Source organism: Patagioenas fasciata, chromosome 2, assembly GCF_037038585.1.
Source record: "Patagioenas fasciata isolate bPatFas1 chromosome 2, bPatFas1.hap1, whole genome shotgun sequence".
Classification (NCBI taxonomy): domain Eukaryota; kingdom Metazoa; phylum Chordata; class Aves; order Columbiformes; family Columbidae; genus Patagioenas; species Patagioenas fasciata.
In genome coordinates, this window is record NC_092521.1 from 32,700,190 (window position 1) to 32,714,186 (window position 13,997).

A 13,997-nucleotide genomic window follows, 5' to 3' on the forward strand; every position below is an offset into this window, starting at 1 on the left:
GTATTCTAGTTTAGCAGCTTTGGATGGAAGAATCTACTGAGTTAATATATGTTTCATACAATACCTTATATGATCACTACTGTATCACAAAATGAAATGGAAGCAGTTGAAAGCTATGAGCTAATGGAAGAATACTTTGAAAATACTGATACAGGTGGATAATATACATCTTTTACCAAATGTATCTCCCACAGCACAGGCAATATCTTTGTGAATTTAATACTCATCAAATTAAAGCAAGATGATAGAGAGATTTTTGAATTATTATACTATGCTCCCATAGGCAGTAACAATCCTAATATCTTCAAATATAACTATGATAACACAAATTTAGTAACTCAGACATATTAAAATTCTGTTAAATCACTTCCAAAAGCCATTTGTAAAAAAAAAAAATAAATAATAATTAAAAAAAAATTCAATATTTGTTTAGTTTTAAGGTAAGTGATTTTGGTCTGTGGATGTGAATAACATCTCTGAAACTCCCATAAAATATCTACTCATTTTGTACTTAAATTCAGCAGTATCAGTTTAAGGAAATAGGTATGGTTGCTTTTTAAATTCTCATTGAAATGAAGAATCAGGATGGAAATGACAAACTATGTGCTTGGCTCTCAGACCAGAGCAATTAAAAGCATTAGCTCTGTGCTGTGGTGTTACGTCTTGTTCTCAAACTAAGTGCAAATAATGACCGTGCTAGCTATGAAAAAGAAAGTTTTCTAACTGCATGAAGAAAATTAACTTATTCTCAGTCAAACAAGCACACTTGTCCATAGCTAGTTTTGCTCCAATTTTGCAAACTTCATAATAATGTTAAAGAATATGTACTTCAATGTTTCCTTCTAGTTGTAGATAGATTATTTAGCGGTGCTGATGTGAATTTTACTAAGATGACATGAAGAAGTGTTTCTTGCCAGCTTTATATTGAAGTTCTCCCAAGTTATGCTTAAAGATTAAATTCTTCCTACTGGGCTGGCAAAATAAGATGCCACTGGTAATAGATGGCAATGTTCAGACTGTAAGTACATTGATTTTGTTAAATTCCCTTTTCTTTTTAAGCTTTCAGTCTTATTTATTTCCTTTGACTTGCTTTTCTGCCAACCCACATTAAAAGACACTTGCCATGTTTCATCATCACTGAAAAAAGTAGCACACATATAACAATTTATTTAAGTATTGGTTTCCTCTCAACCAGTTTTTCTAAGTCTTTGTAGACTCAAATGTGTTTTAACATGATTTTCTCCAGATTAACATCTGCCACTGTAATCTCTAGAAACATTTCTACAGCAGATTTTGAAAAATAAGTTGAAACCTTTTATTACACTATGAAGGCTGATGCTGATATTTTATCTAAGTTACACCATCTGAAGAAAAAGTTTATTTTAATTTTTTATATTTTTTATAATTATCTATAGTACTAAATCTTGACAAATAAGTTCATTCGAACAAATAGAATGTTTTGAATGATCTTACAATAAATCTGCTTAACAGTTTTGCAGTGTTCAACACAAAATAAGTACAGAGCTGCTTTACTGAAGGTAGCACAGAAAAGAAGAATAATAAAATACTTCATGAGATCATACTTTATTGATCTAATCAGCTTAAAACTCTATGGATTTTTATGTGGCTACATTTCTATTTTATTTAACTGAAACAAATGTCTAAAAAATGTATGAATTATTAATGCTTAATTTTAACTTTTTTTTTTTTTTTTTCTTATAGTGATCTCACTGAAACATATCATCCACTTCAGGCACACATATTACATAAATCAAGAGATAAAATAATTTATATGAGTAATGTGGCTCCAATATTCCCTTACGGTGCTTAAAATCAGTTCTGTGCTCTTCCAAGTACTAAGTACAAAAGGAAGTGAACCAGAAAGAAAACAATTAAGGTAATCTCTGGCTTGTAGAGGAAACAGTTTGTTAGAGATGAGAAGACTCTCCTTGCTCTTGTGTCCCCAGAGAAGAGGAATAAGAAAGATGACAAAACTGTTCCTATTTGCAATAGAAGGCCGAGGATGATGAAGAATGGTTTGTTTAAGACCAAAGACACCTTTAGCAAGTGGCAGACTTCTCCATTGTTTGTTTGGATTTTTTTCATCCAGTCGAAAGGAAAACATTTAAAGCTTCAGAAGTTAGGTTTTTACTTTTTATCTGCCTTCTCAGCTGCCAGGAAGGTGAGAGCTGCATTCTGTCACTGACATGCAGGAGACAAGGCATTGACTGGTATTACCAGCTGTTCATACACACTTGCTGGAGAAAAGAAAACTAGGCTGAGAAGGAGATGGAAACTACTTGCTTGGGGAAGCTTCTTGATATAGGTTTATGCAGTAATGCAGCATATGTTCTCATCTCTGTTATTTTTCTGAAGCGCATAAAGACCTCCAGACTGAACATTCACATGGTCTGCAACAATCTTCTTGTAATGCTGGTTTGTAATCCTCCCTCTCTGGGTTTCTTTGCTTGGTTATCCTTTTCCAGACACAGTGACTCTGCAAGTAAGATAGACATGGCTTAAAAGTGCAGTACAATTGTTTATTGGTTAATGCTCAAAGAATAAGTGTCTGGATCTAATACCTTCTATATCAAGCATTAATTTGCTCACAAAGTCCAATAAGACAGCCAATGAATCTCTGTGACCAGGCAGTCATGTGTCAGCTGGGGAAAGGTCAACCTCCTTTGTTGCTAGGAATACCTTAATCACCACCTCCCATTCTTTGAGGGGATTTTTTATGTTTTATACTCTTTCAGGTAAGTATTTGTCTTCTTGAGTCCTTGAGCTACTGCTGACTGCTGTCTCAACAACTACACTACTGTCTTTATCTTACATATTTTAAGCTTGTCTGCTTTCTTAGGCTATAACAACATTTTTTTTTCGGTAAAACTGAACCAAGAACATGCATATGTGCTACACCAACAATTTCTCTGTTTAAAGGACTGATCTCAAGTCAGAAGAGGTGTCAGCATCTCTGTTTACTGATTGCCTTTTATGGTGGAGAAGGTGATGGAAATGAAAAAATGGTATCAGACCATTGAAAAATGAACAGAAAAACTATGAAGTATGGACTGTAGAAAATTCATTTTTCTACATTTGAACCTCCTAGCACAGATTCTGTACTAATTGCTCTGCTGGAGAGTAGGGCTGCTATTCAGGAGGACCTCAACAGCCTGGAGAAATGGACTGACAGGGATCATATGAAGTTCAGCAAAGGTAAATGAAAAGTCCTGCACCTAGACAGGTATAATCTAGTACAGGATAAAAAACAGCTTTTCAGAAAAGACCTTGGGGGTCCTGGTAACAAGTTCAACATGAATCAGAAGTTTGCCCTTGGAGCAAAGAAGACCAACAGCATCCTGGACTGGATTAACAAGAGTGTTGCCAGCAGATAAAGGGAAGTAGTACTTCCCCCCATCCTCACCACACTTTCAACACTTGTGAAACCAAATCTAGAATATTGTGTCCAGTACTGACCTCTTCAGTAAAACAAAGTGTGGGGGACTACAGGGGGTCCATGGATTCCCTGACAGAGGGCATGGGAACAGAAATTAGCCTTGAAGATATGAAGGCCTACCCATGAGAAAGATGGGAGTAAAGGAGCATCCGGAGATGTTAAGGATGTACCCGTGAGAGAGAAGGGAGTAGAAGAGTAACATTGATGATAGCAAAATTAGCCAATGAGATGTTACTGCTGTAACTTGTAACCAATAGTGAAGAGACACATGAATTGGTAAAACTGTATAAAAATGCACTTGTGGCAATAAATGGCATCTACTACTTTCATCCTGGAAGAACTTGGTCTATGTCGTTTGTCCGTCTCAACCACGACAACAAAGACAGTGACATACCATAGAAAGTCTAATGTAAGGCCATCAAGATAATTAGGTGTGTGTGGCAGAGGAGAATAGGCTGAGACAACTAGCATTTTTCAGTTTTAAGAGCAGAAGGCTTATCAGGGATTGATCAGAACACTGTTTTCCTAGCTGGAAAGTATGGAGAAGAATAGGAAACAGGTGCAATTTATGCCTGGAATGCATTTAAGGGTTTTTTCTTTATTATGAATTTGGTCAGTTACAGGAGCAGGTAGCCCCTGTTCCTTGGAGAAACCCTTGGAGATATTTATTCAAAACTCATCTGGATACCGTCTTTAATAACCTACTGTCATTGAATTTCTTCAAACAGAAGGCTGGACTACATGACTTCCAGAAGTCCCATTCAACCTAATGACACTTTCCAGAGCAGAATGCATCAGACTAAGTATGTGTTGAAGAAGACAAAGTTAGGTGGATGAGTATATGGAAAAGGCAATGTTACAAGTCCTGTAAAAATCTCAGGGACAAGCAAGGAAAGAAGAGTAGTTTGCAAAGAAGGTGGGAATAGTCAACAAATAAATCAAGCTGTGAGCAGGGCAGAGGAGACAAAAAGACTTTAGAAGTTACTAGCTTCAATAACTATTTTCATTTCCATGTTATCAAATATTTTTTTCCTGTTATTTTAACAAACATCTTCTGGACATACAGTATAGATGGCAAACATAAATTCCCCATTCATCACCATGATTTCTGAAACCTCCTGAAAACAGCAAAGATTTATGAAGTTCTCAGGTTTACACTTGCATTTCTATATCTCACTAGCGTTTTGTCCTCCTGCTACTGGTTTCAGTCTTCTAATGCTACATTCACCTTCAAAATAGTTTGATTTGTTTTTAAAAATAGCAGTGAAGGATATATTTTCTTATTTTCCTCCACAAGTCTAACTCTTTAAAGAGATAGTGGTCTGAAGCCCAGAAGGAACACCACAGCTGTAGACTAATAAATCTTTATTAATCAGATTATTAATATCACTGTAGTAGTGTTAATATCCTTTTAATATCTTTGTGTTCAGACAACTCACAGTATTTTCTTTCAGCACTCCGGTTTTCCCAGTTTCATCTGCTGAATTCCAAAGTTAAATACATAAAGGACAAACCCCCACAGATACAAAAGTTGATGTTCCAATTAATTATTATTTGATTTGGCTTTGCAGTTGTGGATTCAAAGTGAGAGAACCTTGTTTTGCAAAACATAATTTTGAAAGAAAATCTAAAACTGCACAAAAAAAAATGCTTCTGTTTCATGGATGCTTATCTAACAAATAATTGCTTGTAATAATGATTTCTCTGTATTTCTCATGTCATTAACAACCCTGAGTTTCATTAGTGCTGAAAACAGTTTTGGACTTTGTATTTTCTGAGTCCCTTTTCCATGTTTCTGTTTGTGTACTCATGTAATTTTAAAATATTTATTGAGTTTTTTGTCTTTGAAATATGTAAAATGTGTTCCCTTCTACAGTAAAATAAATGAACTGGACAACAAATGCATATATGAAATCATTGAAGAGATTATATCTTAAAATAATTCAGAATATTTTAAGAATAAAGTAATGAATCCATTTCATTAGTTTTTGCAATAAGAACAGCAATCTGAACATTGGGAAGTTCAGAACGTAATGCATCACGAACTTCCATATAGAGAGCAGAAAAGCAATTCTAATAAATAGGCAGATCATATAAAAATGATTTGTATCAATATCTATCAGTCTGAACTCTGACAATACTGCACCCACTGTTTCCCCCAAAGTAGGCAATAATGAAAGTGTCTTTACATTTATGCATTAATTTCAGGACTGATTGCACCAAGCCACATTGAATCTGTCCATATCCTTTTCAAGCATGGCAACTAATGATCACAATTCCTGTCATGTAAATCAGTGCTTCAACATCTGGTTGGAAATTGTCAACTCTGCATACTACAAATCCATGTTCTGTCAATTTTACAAATAGATAAGTAGGTAGGTGCCATATCAGAACCCCTCTCATATTGCTTAAAGCTGTGCTGTGCCATTTTTTCAAATAAAACTAAAAAATGTGTTTGCCTGAGCTAAAAAAATGTTTGCCTGCGTTTTCTTTTTAATACATGGTATTGCATTTGTTCATTACTGGTTTTGTACCTCATCTCTTTCATTAATGTCTTCCTAATTTCTAAAAATAATGAAGAGACTGAGGTAGGAAAACAAAAATGGGAAAAAAAAATATGCATCAGGAATAAAAATGTGCGAGAAAAATCATATTTACAGCATAAGCTGCACTTTAATTATTATACAGTACTTAAATGATGTAATGAAATAAAAGGTGATCAATAAATTTCATAGTGTTGATCATGTCAAATAAGGGACATTGTCAACAATCTGGAAAAGGTCAGTGATGATTTACTTAATAGAATAAAAATATATTTGACAACAGAATGTTAGTTTTTCTGAAGACACATACATTAAAAAAGTTAGAAAAAGAGAATGAATGCTGTCAAGTTAAGCGAGAAGAGTACTTACAAACCAGGAATGACAAAGAGATAATCATGCTGACATCAAAATATGTACATAAAATAACATTGACTGTTAAAAAGTGTAAAGAGTTTTGTTTGTAATGAATATTTTGACAGATATGTCATATGGGTTTCACCTCTCCTCCAAATTTGCATTTTATTAACCCAAAAGAACTAATGCAATAGAAACATTTTTGGTAGTATAGTAAAACCATATATATGTACATAAATATTTTTAGATACGCATATGCTTTCAGACTTATACTGATGGTTAGAGAGCATGTGGTCTGGCTTTTTGAGTCTTTTCTGATTTGTTAATTTCCTACCTTTGGTTGCAAGATATCCCCCATAAGAAAATTCCATTGGATTTCTATTTTTAAAGGATCTGGGATATTCTTTAGCTACTTAAAAGGTGTTGATCTAAGCCTCATAACCACAATGTAAACAAGTGTATTTTTCACGTCATGGATTTTTCATGCAGAAAAGACACATCTCTAAATACTTTTTTTTCCATCTGGAAAAAAATGTGTTCTCATTCCTCTGCATTTTAATTTGTGATATGATTTGCTATACCAGTGGCAACCTATTTCAAAAACTGTGTTTAATAAACAGAACTCAACACCTATCCATTTATACATATAAATGTGTGTGTGTATATCTACATATACACAATCTCACTGTCTGTCCATTTAAAGTCCATGGTCAGTTGATCCCAGTCAGCACACACCCTTGAACATTTCATGTTCAGATAAAAGCATGCACAGAGGTGTTTTCAGTAGACCTTCACTAAGAATTCTGTGACATTTTTTTCCACTATCTGAAGTAGTACTATCATGTTATGTAGTCTTTAAAAAATATTTCTATATAATTTAAATATAAGGCACTTCTCTGTGACTCTGGAAAGACTACAGACCAGTTAGAGCAATTGACATTGTGACAACTACCTAAGAATTATGACTATATAGTAGAGCATAAAACTCTGGAATTACTTCTAGAATCCTATGGATTTACACCTTGCAATGACAGGATAGGTAGTCTTGCATACTTTAGTGCCAAAGTAGATAAAACAAAACAAAAACAAAATTTTCCAAACAAATCAGGGATTCATGATCTCTATGAAGTTCATCCTTCTACTATACTGCAAAACCACAGCAATTCTGTCCCTTATTGCCAAGAATCACAGCTTAGTGGAGAACTGGTAACTCAGGATAAACAACAGCAACAACAGCAACAACAGAAGTAGTTTGAGCAGTACAGGGAGATGATTAGAAGTAGAGATCATTAAGACATGGGCTTATACTTTCCTGTCTGGAAAGATGGAATCCCAGCTAAAGATCTATAGTGCAGCTGAAGATGTCTTTTGGAGTTTTTTTTAATGTTTTCAGGGAAGGAATAATGAGTCAAGCCATTCATCAAGGCATTTTTGAACAGACTAGATATTAGTCAGTATCTAAATCAAGTTGATTTCCTCACTGTTTAGACTATTTATAACAATAAATATGTTGCAAGATGATAAAAGAAATAATACATACAGACTGAAAACAAACTCTTTAAAATCAAAAGAATAAACCATATAAGAATATCAGAATGAATGAAAAGTTTTTCAATGCTTAAAGCATATTTGCAGAATGTTTCTGTAATTAGGTTTAGCAATTTTAAGCATACTTTCTTTAATAATGAACACTTAATCACAGGGAAAATTAATCAAATAAGTTTTGAAAAAAGGAAGCTGGGATTCTGTAAATCAGAATAAAGTAAATTATTCTGCTTGTGGTTCCTTGATTTCTTGAACACTCGAATATCAAAACCTGAAACAGAGAAAATAGCTCAGCTCTTTCCTCTCAAAGTAATTAAAGATAAACATAAAATATGTTCTATAATTGTCACACAAACAAAAGAGTAGAAACAAGATTTCCAATAACAAAAAGAAGGGATAAGCTTTTCTGTTATTAGAATTATGTCAAACATGCATAGTAACTTTCTCTAACGTGGAAGAGTCAACATCAGCGACAAGCTTTATTCACTCACTTTGAATGTAGAGTCCAAAAGCTACGTAGCAACTTAGCTACAGTGACACTTGAAAGACTGCTGGAATTTTTTTGTTTGTGTCATATGGCCCCAGTACCCTTATTTCTGTTATGGGAATGGCGTATACAGCCAGTTGATTGATTGTCATACAGAAGACTGTGACTGAGCATTGCAGCACTAAGTAAAGAAGAGGAGATAAAATTTATACGTGCACAGCAAGAAGTTGAGCTGGAGAAGAAAAGAACAAAGGCTATGTTAATGTGAAGAAATTCCAGAATCTTTGCTTACTACAGAAAACCAGACATCTCTTCCCTTACTTACAGAGATGTTGCAGGTGGTGAAACACTATTTTCTTTGCACAGATGTAAGACATCAGACTAACAACCAAACTTTCTTGAAGCAGAACCAGAGAACTCATAACATTAATTTTTACGTTTATCAACATTACAGATGAAAGAATATCTCTAGTGTAACACTAGAGGGATACTTTGTTAAATTTTAAATGAAATTGTTCATGTTCCAGTCACAGCATAGCTGTTGAAATAGAGTACATGCAAGAGATTTTTTCCCAAAACTAAAAATGCTCTGTATAGGCTGCAGTTAGAAATGGAGTAATCTAGTTAAAATTTAACTCAAATCTCACTATATTATGCTTTAATACTGCCAGGTCTTCAGATCAGTTGTCAAATACACAGTGCAGTACACACTCACAGCAGATCTGTTGAAGTAAGACAAGGATTAATTTAAGTCAAAAAAGATTTGGAGAGAAACAACTCTATGGAGGGAAGTACAGCACAGAAAACAATTTAAAATTAAACTGATTAAAGGTGTTGAAGAAAGAACAACCATTCACTGCAAATCTGTAACTAAACTATTCATATAGTGTAGAACATGATAATATAGTATGGTTATCTTTAGGAGCCTCTTAAGAAAAATGAAATTGCTGTTATTCCTATTGATTCAGAAACAGTGAGAGGGCCTTGTCCTTGACCAATTGCTCCAGAAAACAATTTCTGTAATTGAAGAAATCTTATGGCTTTCAGACCTACCCACCACATCATTTTAAGTTTATTTTGAAATATGATTCTATCCTCCTGAACTTCGTAGGCAAAATTGTGAATGGTTCAGTAAAAAAAAAAAAAAAAAAGGTCCATTTATATCCCTGCTTTCACACTGCCATTTAATGTGTCTGACTACAAGGACAATCAAGAAACACATAACATGTTCAGAATGGGAACAACCATTCAAACTTCTTAGCACCTCTTCATGATACTCTGTCCTGGTAGCACACATTCCCTGACCCCACAGAACAATTTCAGCCTGACACACTAAGCAGAATAATGGGAAGGAGTTGGAACTAGGAAAGTTGAAACCACTGGGAATCTAAAAATAAATAATCAAATAATAGAAAACCTCACAAGTTGTTTTAAAAGAGAAAAATGAGAAAGGAACATGAATAAGGAGAGAAGAAAGCATATACATTATTGAGAAAAAAAAGACACTGGATTTAATGGGCATTCAATGAAAATGGATTTTCAACCAAAGAAATCAGAACTTTTTATCTTACCAAACAGCTTATAATCTTCTACTGTCCCATCCTCATGTATTTATAAAGTGTCAATGGTAACATGTCACGTTATATGTTTTCCTGCTTTTTCCTATTTTTATTTATATCACAATACACAGTCTGTAGTGATATTTATGCTTTTAAATATATTTTGATTTGTAACTATGTGCAACACTTTCTATGGAAAAGCGTACACAATGCTGGATGATGATACAAAATATTACCTTGTCAACATACACTCATGGTTACCATTGTCCTTTTAAATTACAAATATTCCTTTCTGAAGGAATTCAGATTTCTTGGTGCTGTATATGTAAAAATGGCCCCTTGTAGTATTTCCAATATTTTTTTCATAAAACTCAGCCTCCGAACAAAACCATTTGAAGGAAAAATAGAATAACTGCAGGCAGTAAATCTTGGTGGCTACCATCTGATCTTCCTGTAGGAGGTTCATATACTCATTACTTGATGAGTAAACAGAATTTCCACACTAAAATACATGTGAGGTCGCAGTCTGTAATTTCTCACCCTGTATCTTAAATGTAGAGTTTCTTATGGATAGGTAAAGGTGCTTGAATATCACTGTGTCACATTTCCTTCTCTCCTGTTAAATAACATATTTTAGTAATTTCATCATATCTTTGACATCCAATATGAATACTAAAAAACTTATATTTTTCTTCTGCAGCAAAGGTATGTTAATATTATACATTTACATACACATGATTGTTTTGATTTATGTTTGCAAAGATCTTTTCCTAAATTCAGCCTGAGTGCACTGAGCTAGACAAGCTTCAGTTTTTTCTCTCCATCACCAAATGCTGCATGAAATCATTATGTTTTCTCGATGTAAAATATTTACTCATCCTTTATTCTTCCTCATCTGCAAGCATGACCTAATATTGCCCCCTAACAACAAAGCCAAAAAAACAGGAAAGACTTTGTCAAGAACAGTGTATATTTTGTTGGGAAATATCTCCAAAGAAGGAAATGAAAAATCAGGTATATGGATGATATATGTGAACAATTGGGGCTTTTCCCCCTCTATCAACTGGCTGCCATCAAAATGTATATTTGATATAGATAATAAAAACCAAAATAGAAATTGTGTATTTCAGTTCTTTGATTGTCACAATGGCTGTGGAACTGCTCCAGAAGCTGTAATCTTACCAGACTGTTATCTTTACTAAACTTATAAGTAAAGTGTAACAGAAATCATGTCCACACACTGATGGAATAAAAAAGAGGGAAGAAGGTCTTACCTTAGATGGTTTCCCTCCCAAGTTCTGTAAAACATAGGGCATTGTTTATTTTGAAGCAGTTTCTCTAGTCCTAAAATGTGTTCTCACATATGAACAGACTTGAATTCCTCTAATATCATAATATTGTCTCTAAATTAACATTACTTAATTGTGTAGTTACCTTGTGTGATGCAAAGTCCATTTAGCAAGCCTAAGATATTTCTTCAGTTATATTTGACCTAAAAGATTAAAGTCTTGAAGTGATGTATCATAAAAGACATCAACTCTTCTACATCCAAATTTCAATAAATATCAATTGTTATAGAGTGGATACAGTATATAGTATGTCAGGTGGCTGTGTAAGTACATAATGGCTACAATTCTAGAAATTTTCGTTTTGAAGCAAGGTATTTGCATGTAATCTCTATGAATTTCTTTAAGTTAACCTGGAAAATAAAAAGATTATTGAGGAACAAAGAGAAAAAGATAGTAAATGAAAACAGTAATTTCTAAATTATTTTAGATATGGAAACTAAAATGTTACATAAGCAGAAATGATACAGCAGAACCATAAACAAAAATACTCAAACCCCTCATTCAGATAACTTCTAAGTAGTATATATGCTGTGGATGCCTTGAAACTCCAGAATTTATACCAAATTAAGGATCAATTATTCACTGACATGCATTTTGGAGAACGGTCTCACATGACTTACAAGCAATAGTCCTGATTAAAGAACAGTAAAGAGAAATGAAAGAAAAAGTCTTCATAGTCATGTGGACAATGTGACCTTAATTCCACTTTGTACAGATATTAATATCACCTCTATTGGAACGAGTCTCAATCACAAGTCAGTTTACTGGTGTAACTAAGGTACACTATCCTTTTAAAAGATAAAGCTATGCTTGAAAAAGGTAGAGTGGTTAGAAGATGTTCAAAATACGATCCTTTAGCAACAAAAAAGACTACAATATAATAGATATTGATAGAGCGACAGTAACAGGCACAGGCTGAAGCAAAGGAGGTTCTATCTAAACATAAGGAGAAACTTCTTTACTTTGAGGGTGCCAGAACACTGGAACAGGCTGCCCAGAGAGGTTGTGGAGTCTCCTTCACTGGAGACATTCAAGACCCGTCTGGACACATTCTTGTGCTATTTGCCCTAGGTGAACCTCTTTTAGCAGGTGGGTTGAACTAGATGATATCCAGAGGTCCCTTCCAACCCTAAGCATTCTGTAATTCTGTGAATATAAAAACACGATGTTTTCTATAATTTGTTCAATATCATTACATAGATATCCCTCCCTTCCCATCACCCCACTCCTCACTGCCCCCCTCCTCAAAAAAGAAAAAAAAAAAAAAAGAAGAAAGAAATTAAGGAAATAAAAAGTAACAATGGAATATACAGTATCTAGGTTTAGGATAAAAATGATTGCAACCACAGAGCTAAAGATATGTTTTAACTTGCCTAGGCAGAGCATACCTAAGAATTTTTGAAGCAGTATTAGAAAAATATCCATATCATTTTTAGGTTTTGTGGTCTTAGAAACCTTGAAAGGTTCTTAAAAAAATAGAAACCAATGTTCTAATGCTCTACTGATTCTCTACTAATACTTTTTAGGACTTAAGAGTGGGATTCAAACAATTCAATCTTGGCAGTTACTCATCTATTCCAGGCAATCTGTCAGAAGAGCTGATATAATAAATTCACAGTAGTTTGCACTAACTGTAATTACAAAAAACAAATGTACATTAATATAATTAATAGAAATTACTGCGGATGTATTGTGATTTCCTCCTATTCTACTATCTGCTGTATTGATTTTATGAGATTTCAAATATTATTGATAAACACAATAAAACAAAATACTTTTGTTCTGTATTAGGTTTCACATGACATTCTGCGTACAAGTCTAAAATGAGACAGGATCAACATGCTGCATGTTTCCAAAAGCTAGATTTATTGAAACAACTTATGAAGGATTGTCATGAAGTCTGTAACACTGACTATTTTTAGTCAAGAATGTATTAAAAAAAAATATGTGCTGTATTTTAACATGCTGCATTTTGATCACAGTTACTTAGATGTGAGGTACTACTTAATTCAGTGAAGTCCCATGGCCTTCATTGTGCCAAATATGAGACTCTATTATAGTGTTTCTTCTGGCTTTATGACATATGAATCCATTAATATCTACAGAATTAAGCAGTTTTATGTCTGGTAGTTAAAGACTTGCATGACTGCATTAAAAGGAGGCTAAAAAGTTACCATATTTCAATGTGAAAGTATTTCTAATGAACTCTTTACATACGTAAAGATAATAAATAAAGTCTTCAGAGAGATGAAACCTTTGCTGTACCTTCCCACATTACTTAGGTTGGGAACTGAGTAATTCAGAAGCTTAATGAAACCAGTTGCTCCCAGTAACGGTTTGCCTCTATCTGGGGAGAACCAGTATTCATGAAGTAATTTGTGTTATGATACATTGATAACCCTAGCTTTATCACAAGTAACTGTTTCAATTGCTTGATTGAATTTTCACTGCATATCTATCTTTACATTAAATCTTTCTAAATTCTCAAACCACCTTATTAAAAAAATGCTTAAGCAAAGGCCTAGCAACTTCCTGTATTTTTTTAAAATACCCTAATGACATGATATGTTAAAAATACTGGAAATGCCAAACATATATCATAAAACTAAGTGAAAAATCTAATCCAAATTTTGTGCAGTATTTCTTCAACTAATATTTCCAGAAAATGAAACCTTGACAAATGAAAACCTGCTTGTTTTCTTC

General features: G+C 33.8%; 1 long non-coding RNA gene across 1 annotated transcript; it reads right to left on the bottom strand.

Moving 5' to 3' along the window:
• Positions 1–1,317: 1,317 nt before the first annotated feature.
• On the bottom strand, positions 1,318–9,802 carry LOC139827144 (uncharacterized). Its single transcript, XR_011737392.1, has 3 exons — positions 9,034–9,802; positions 8,391–8,567; positions 1,318–2,497 (listed from the first exon to the last, which is right to left on the bottom strand). It is a non-coding gene; the product is annotated as an uncharacterized lncRNA (long non-coding RNA).
• Positions 9,803–13,997: the final 4,195 nt, after the last annotated feature.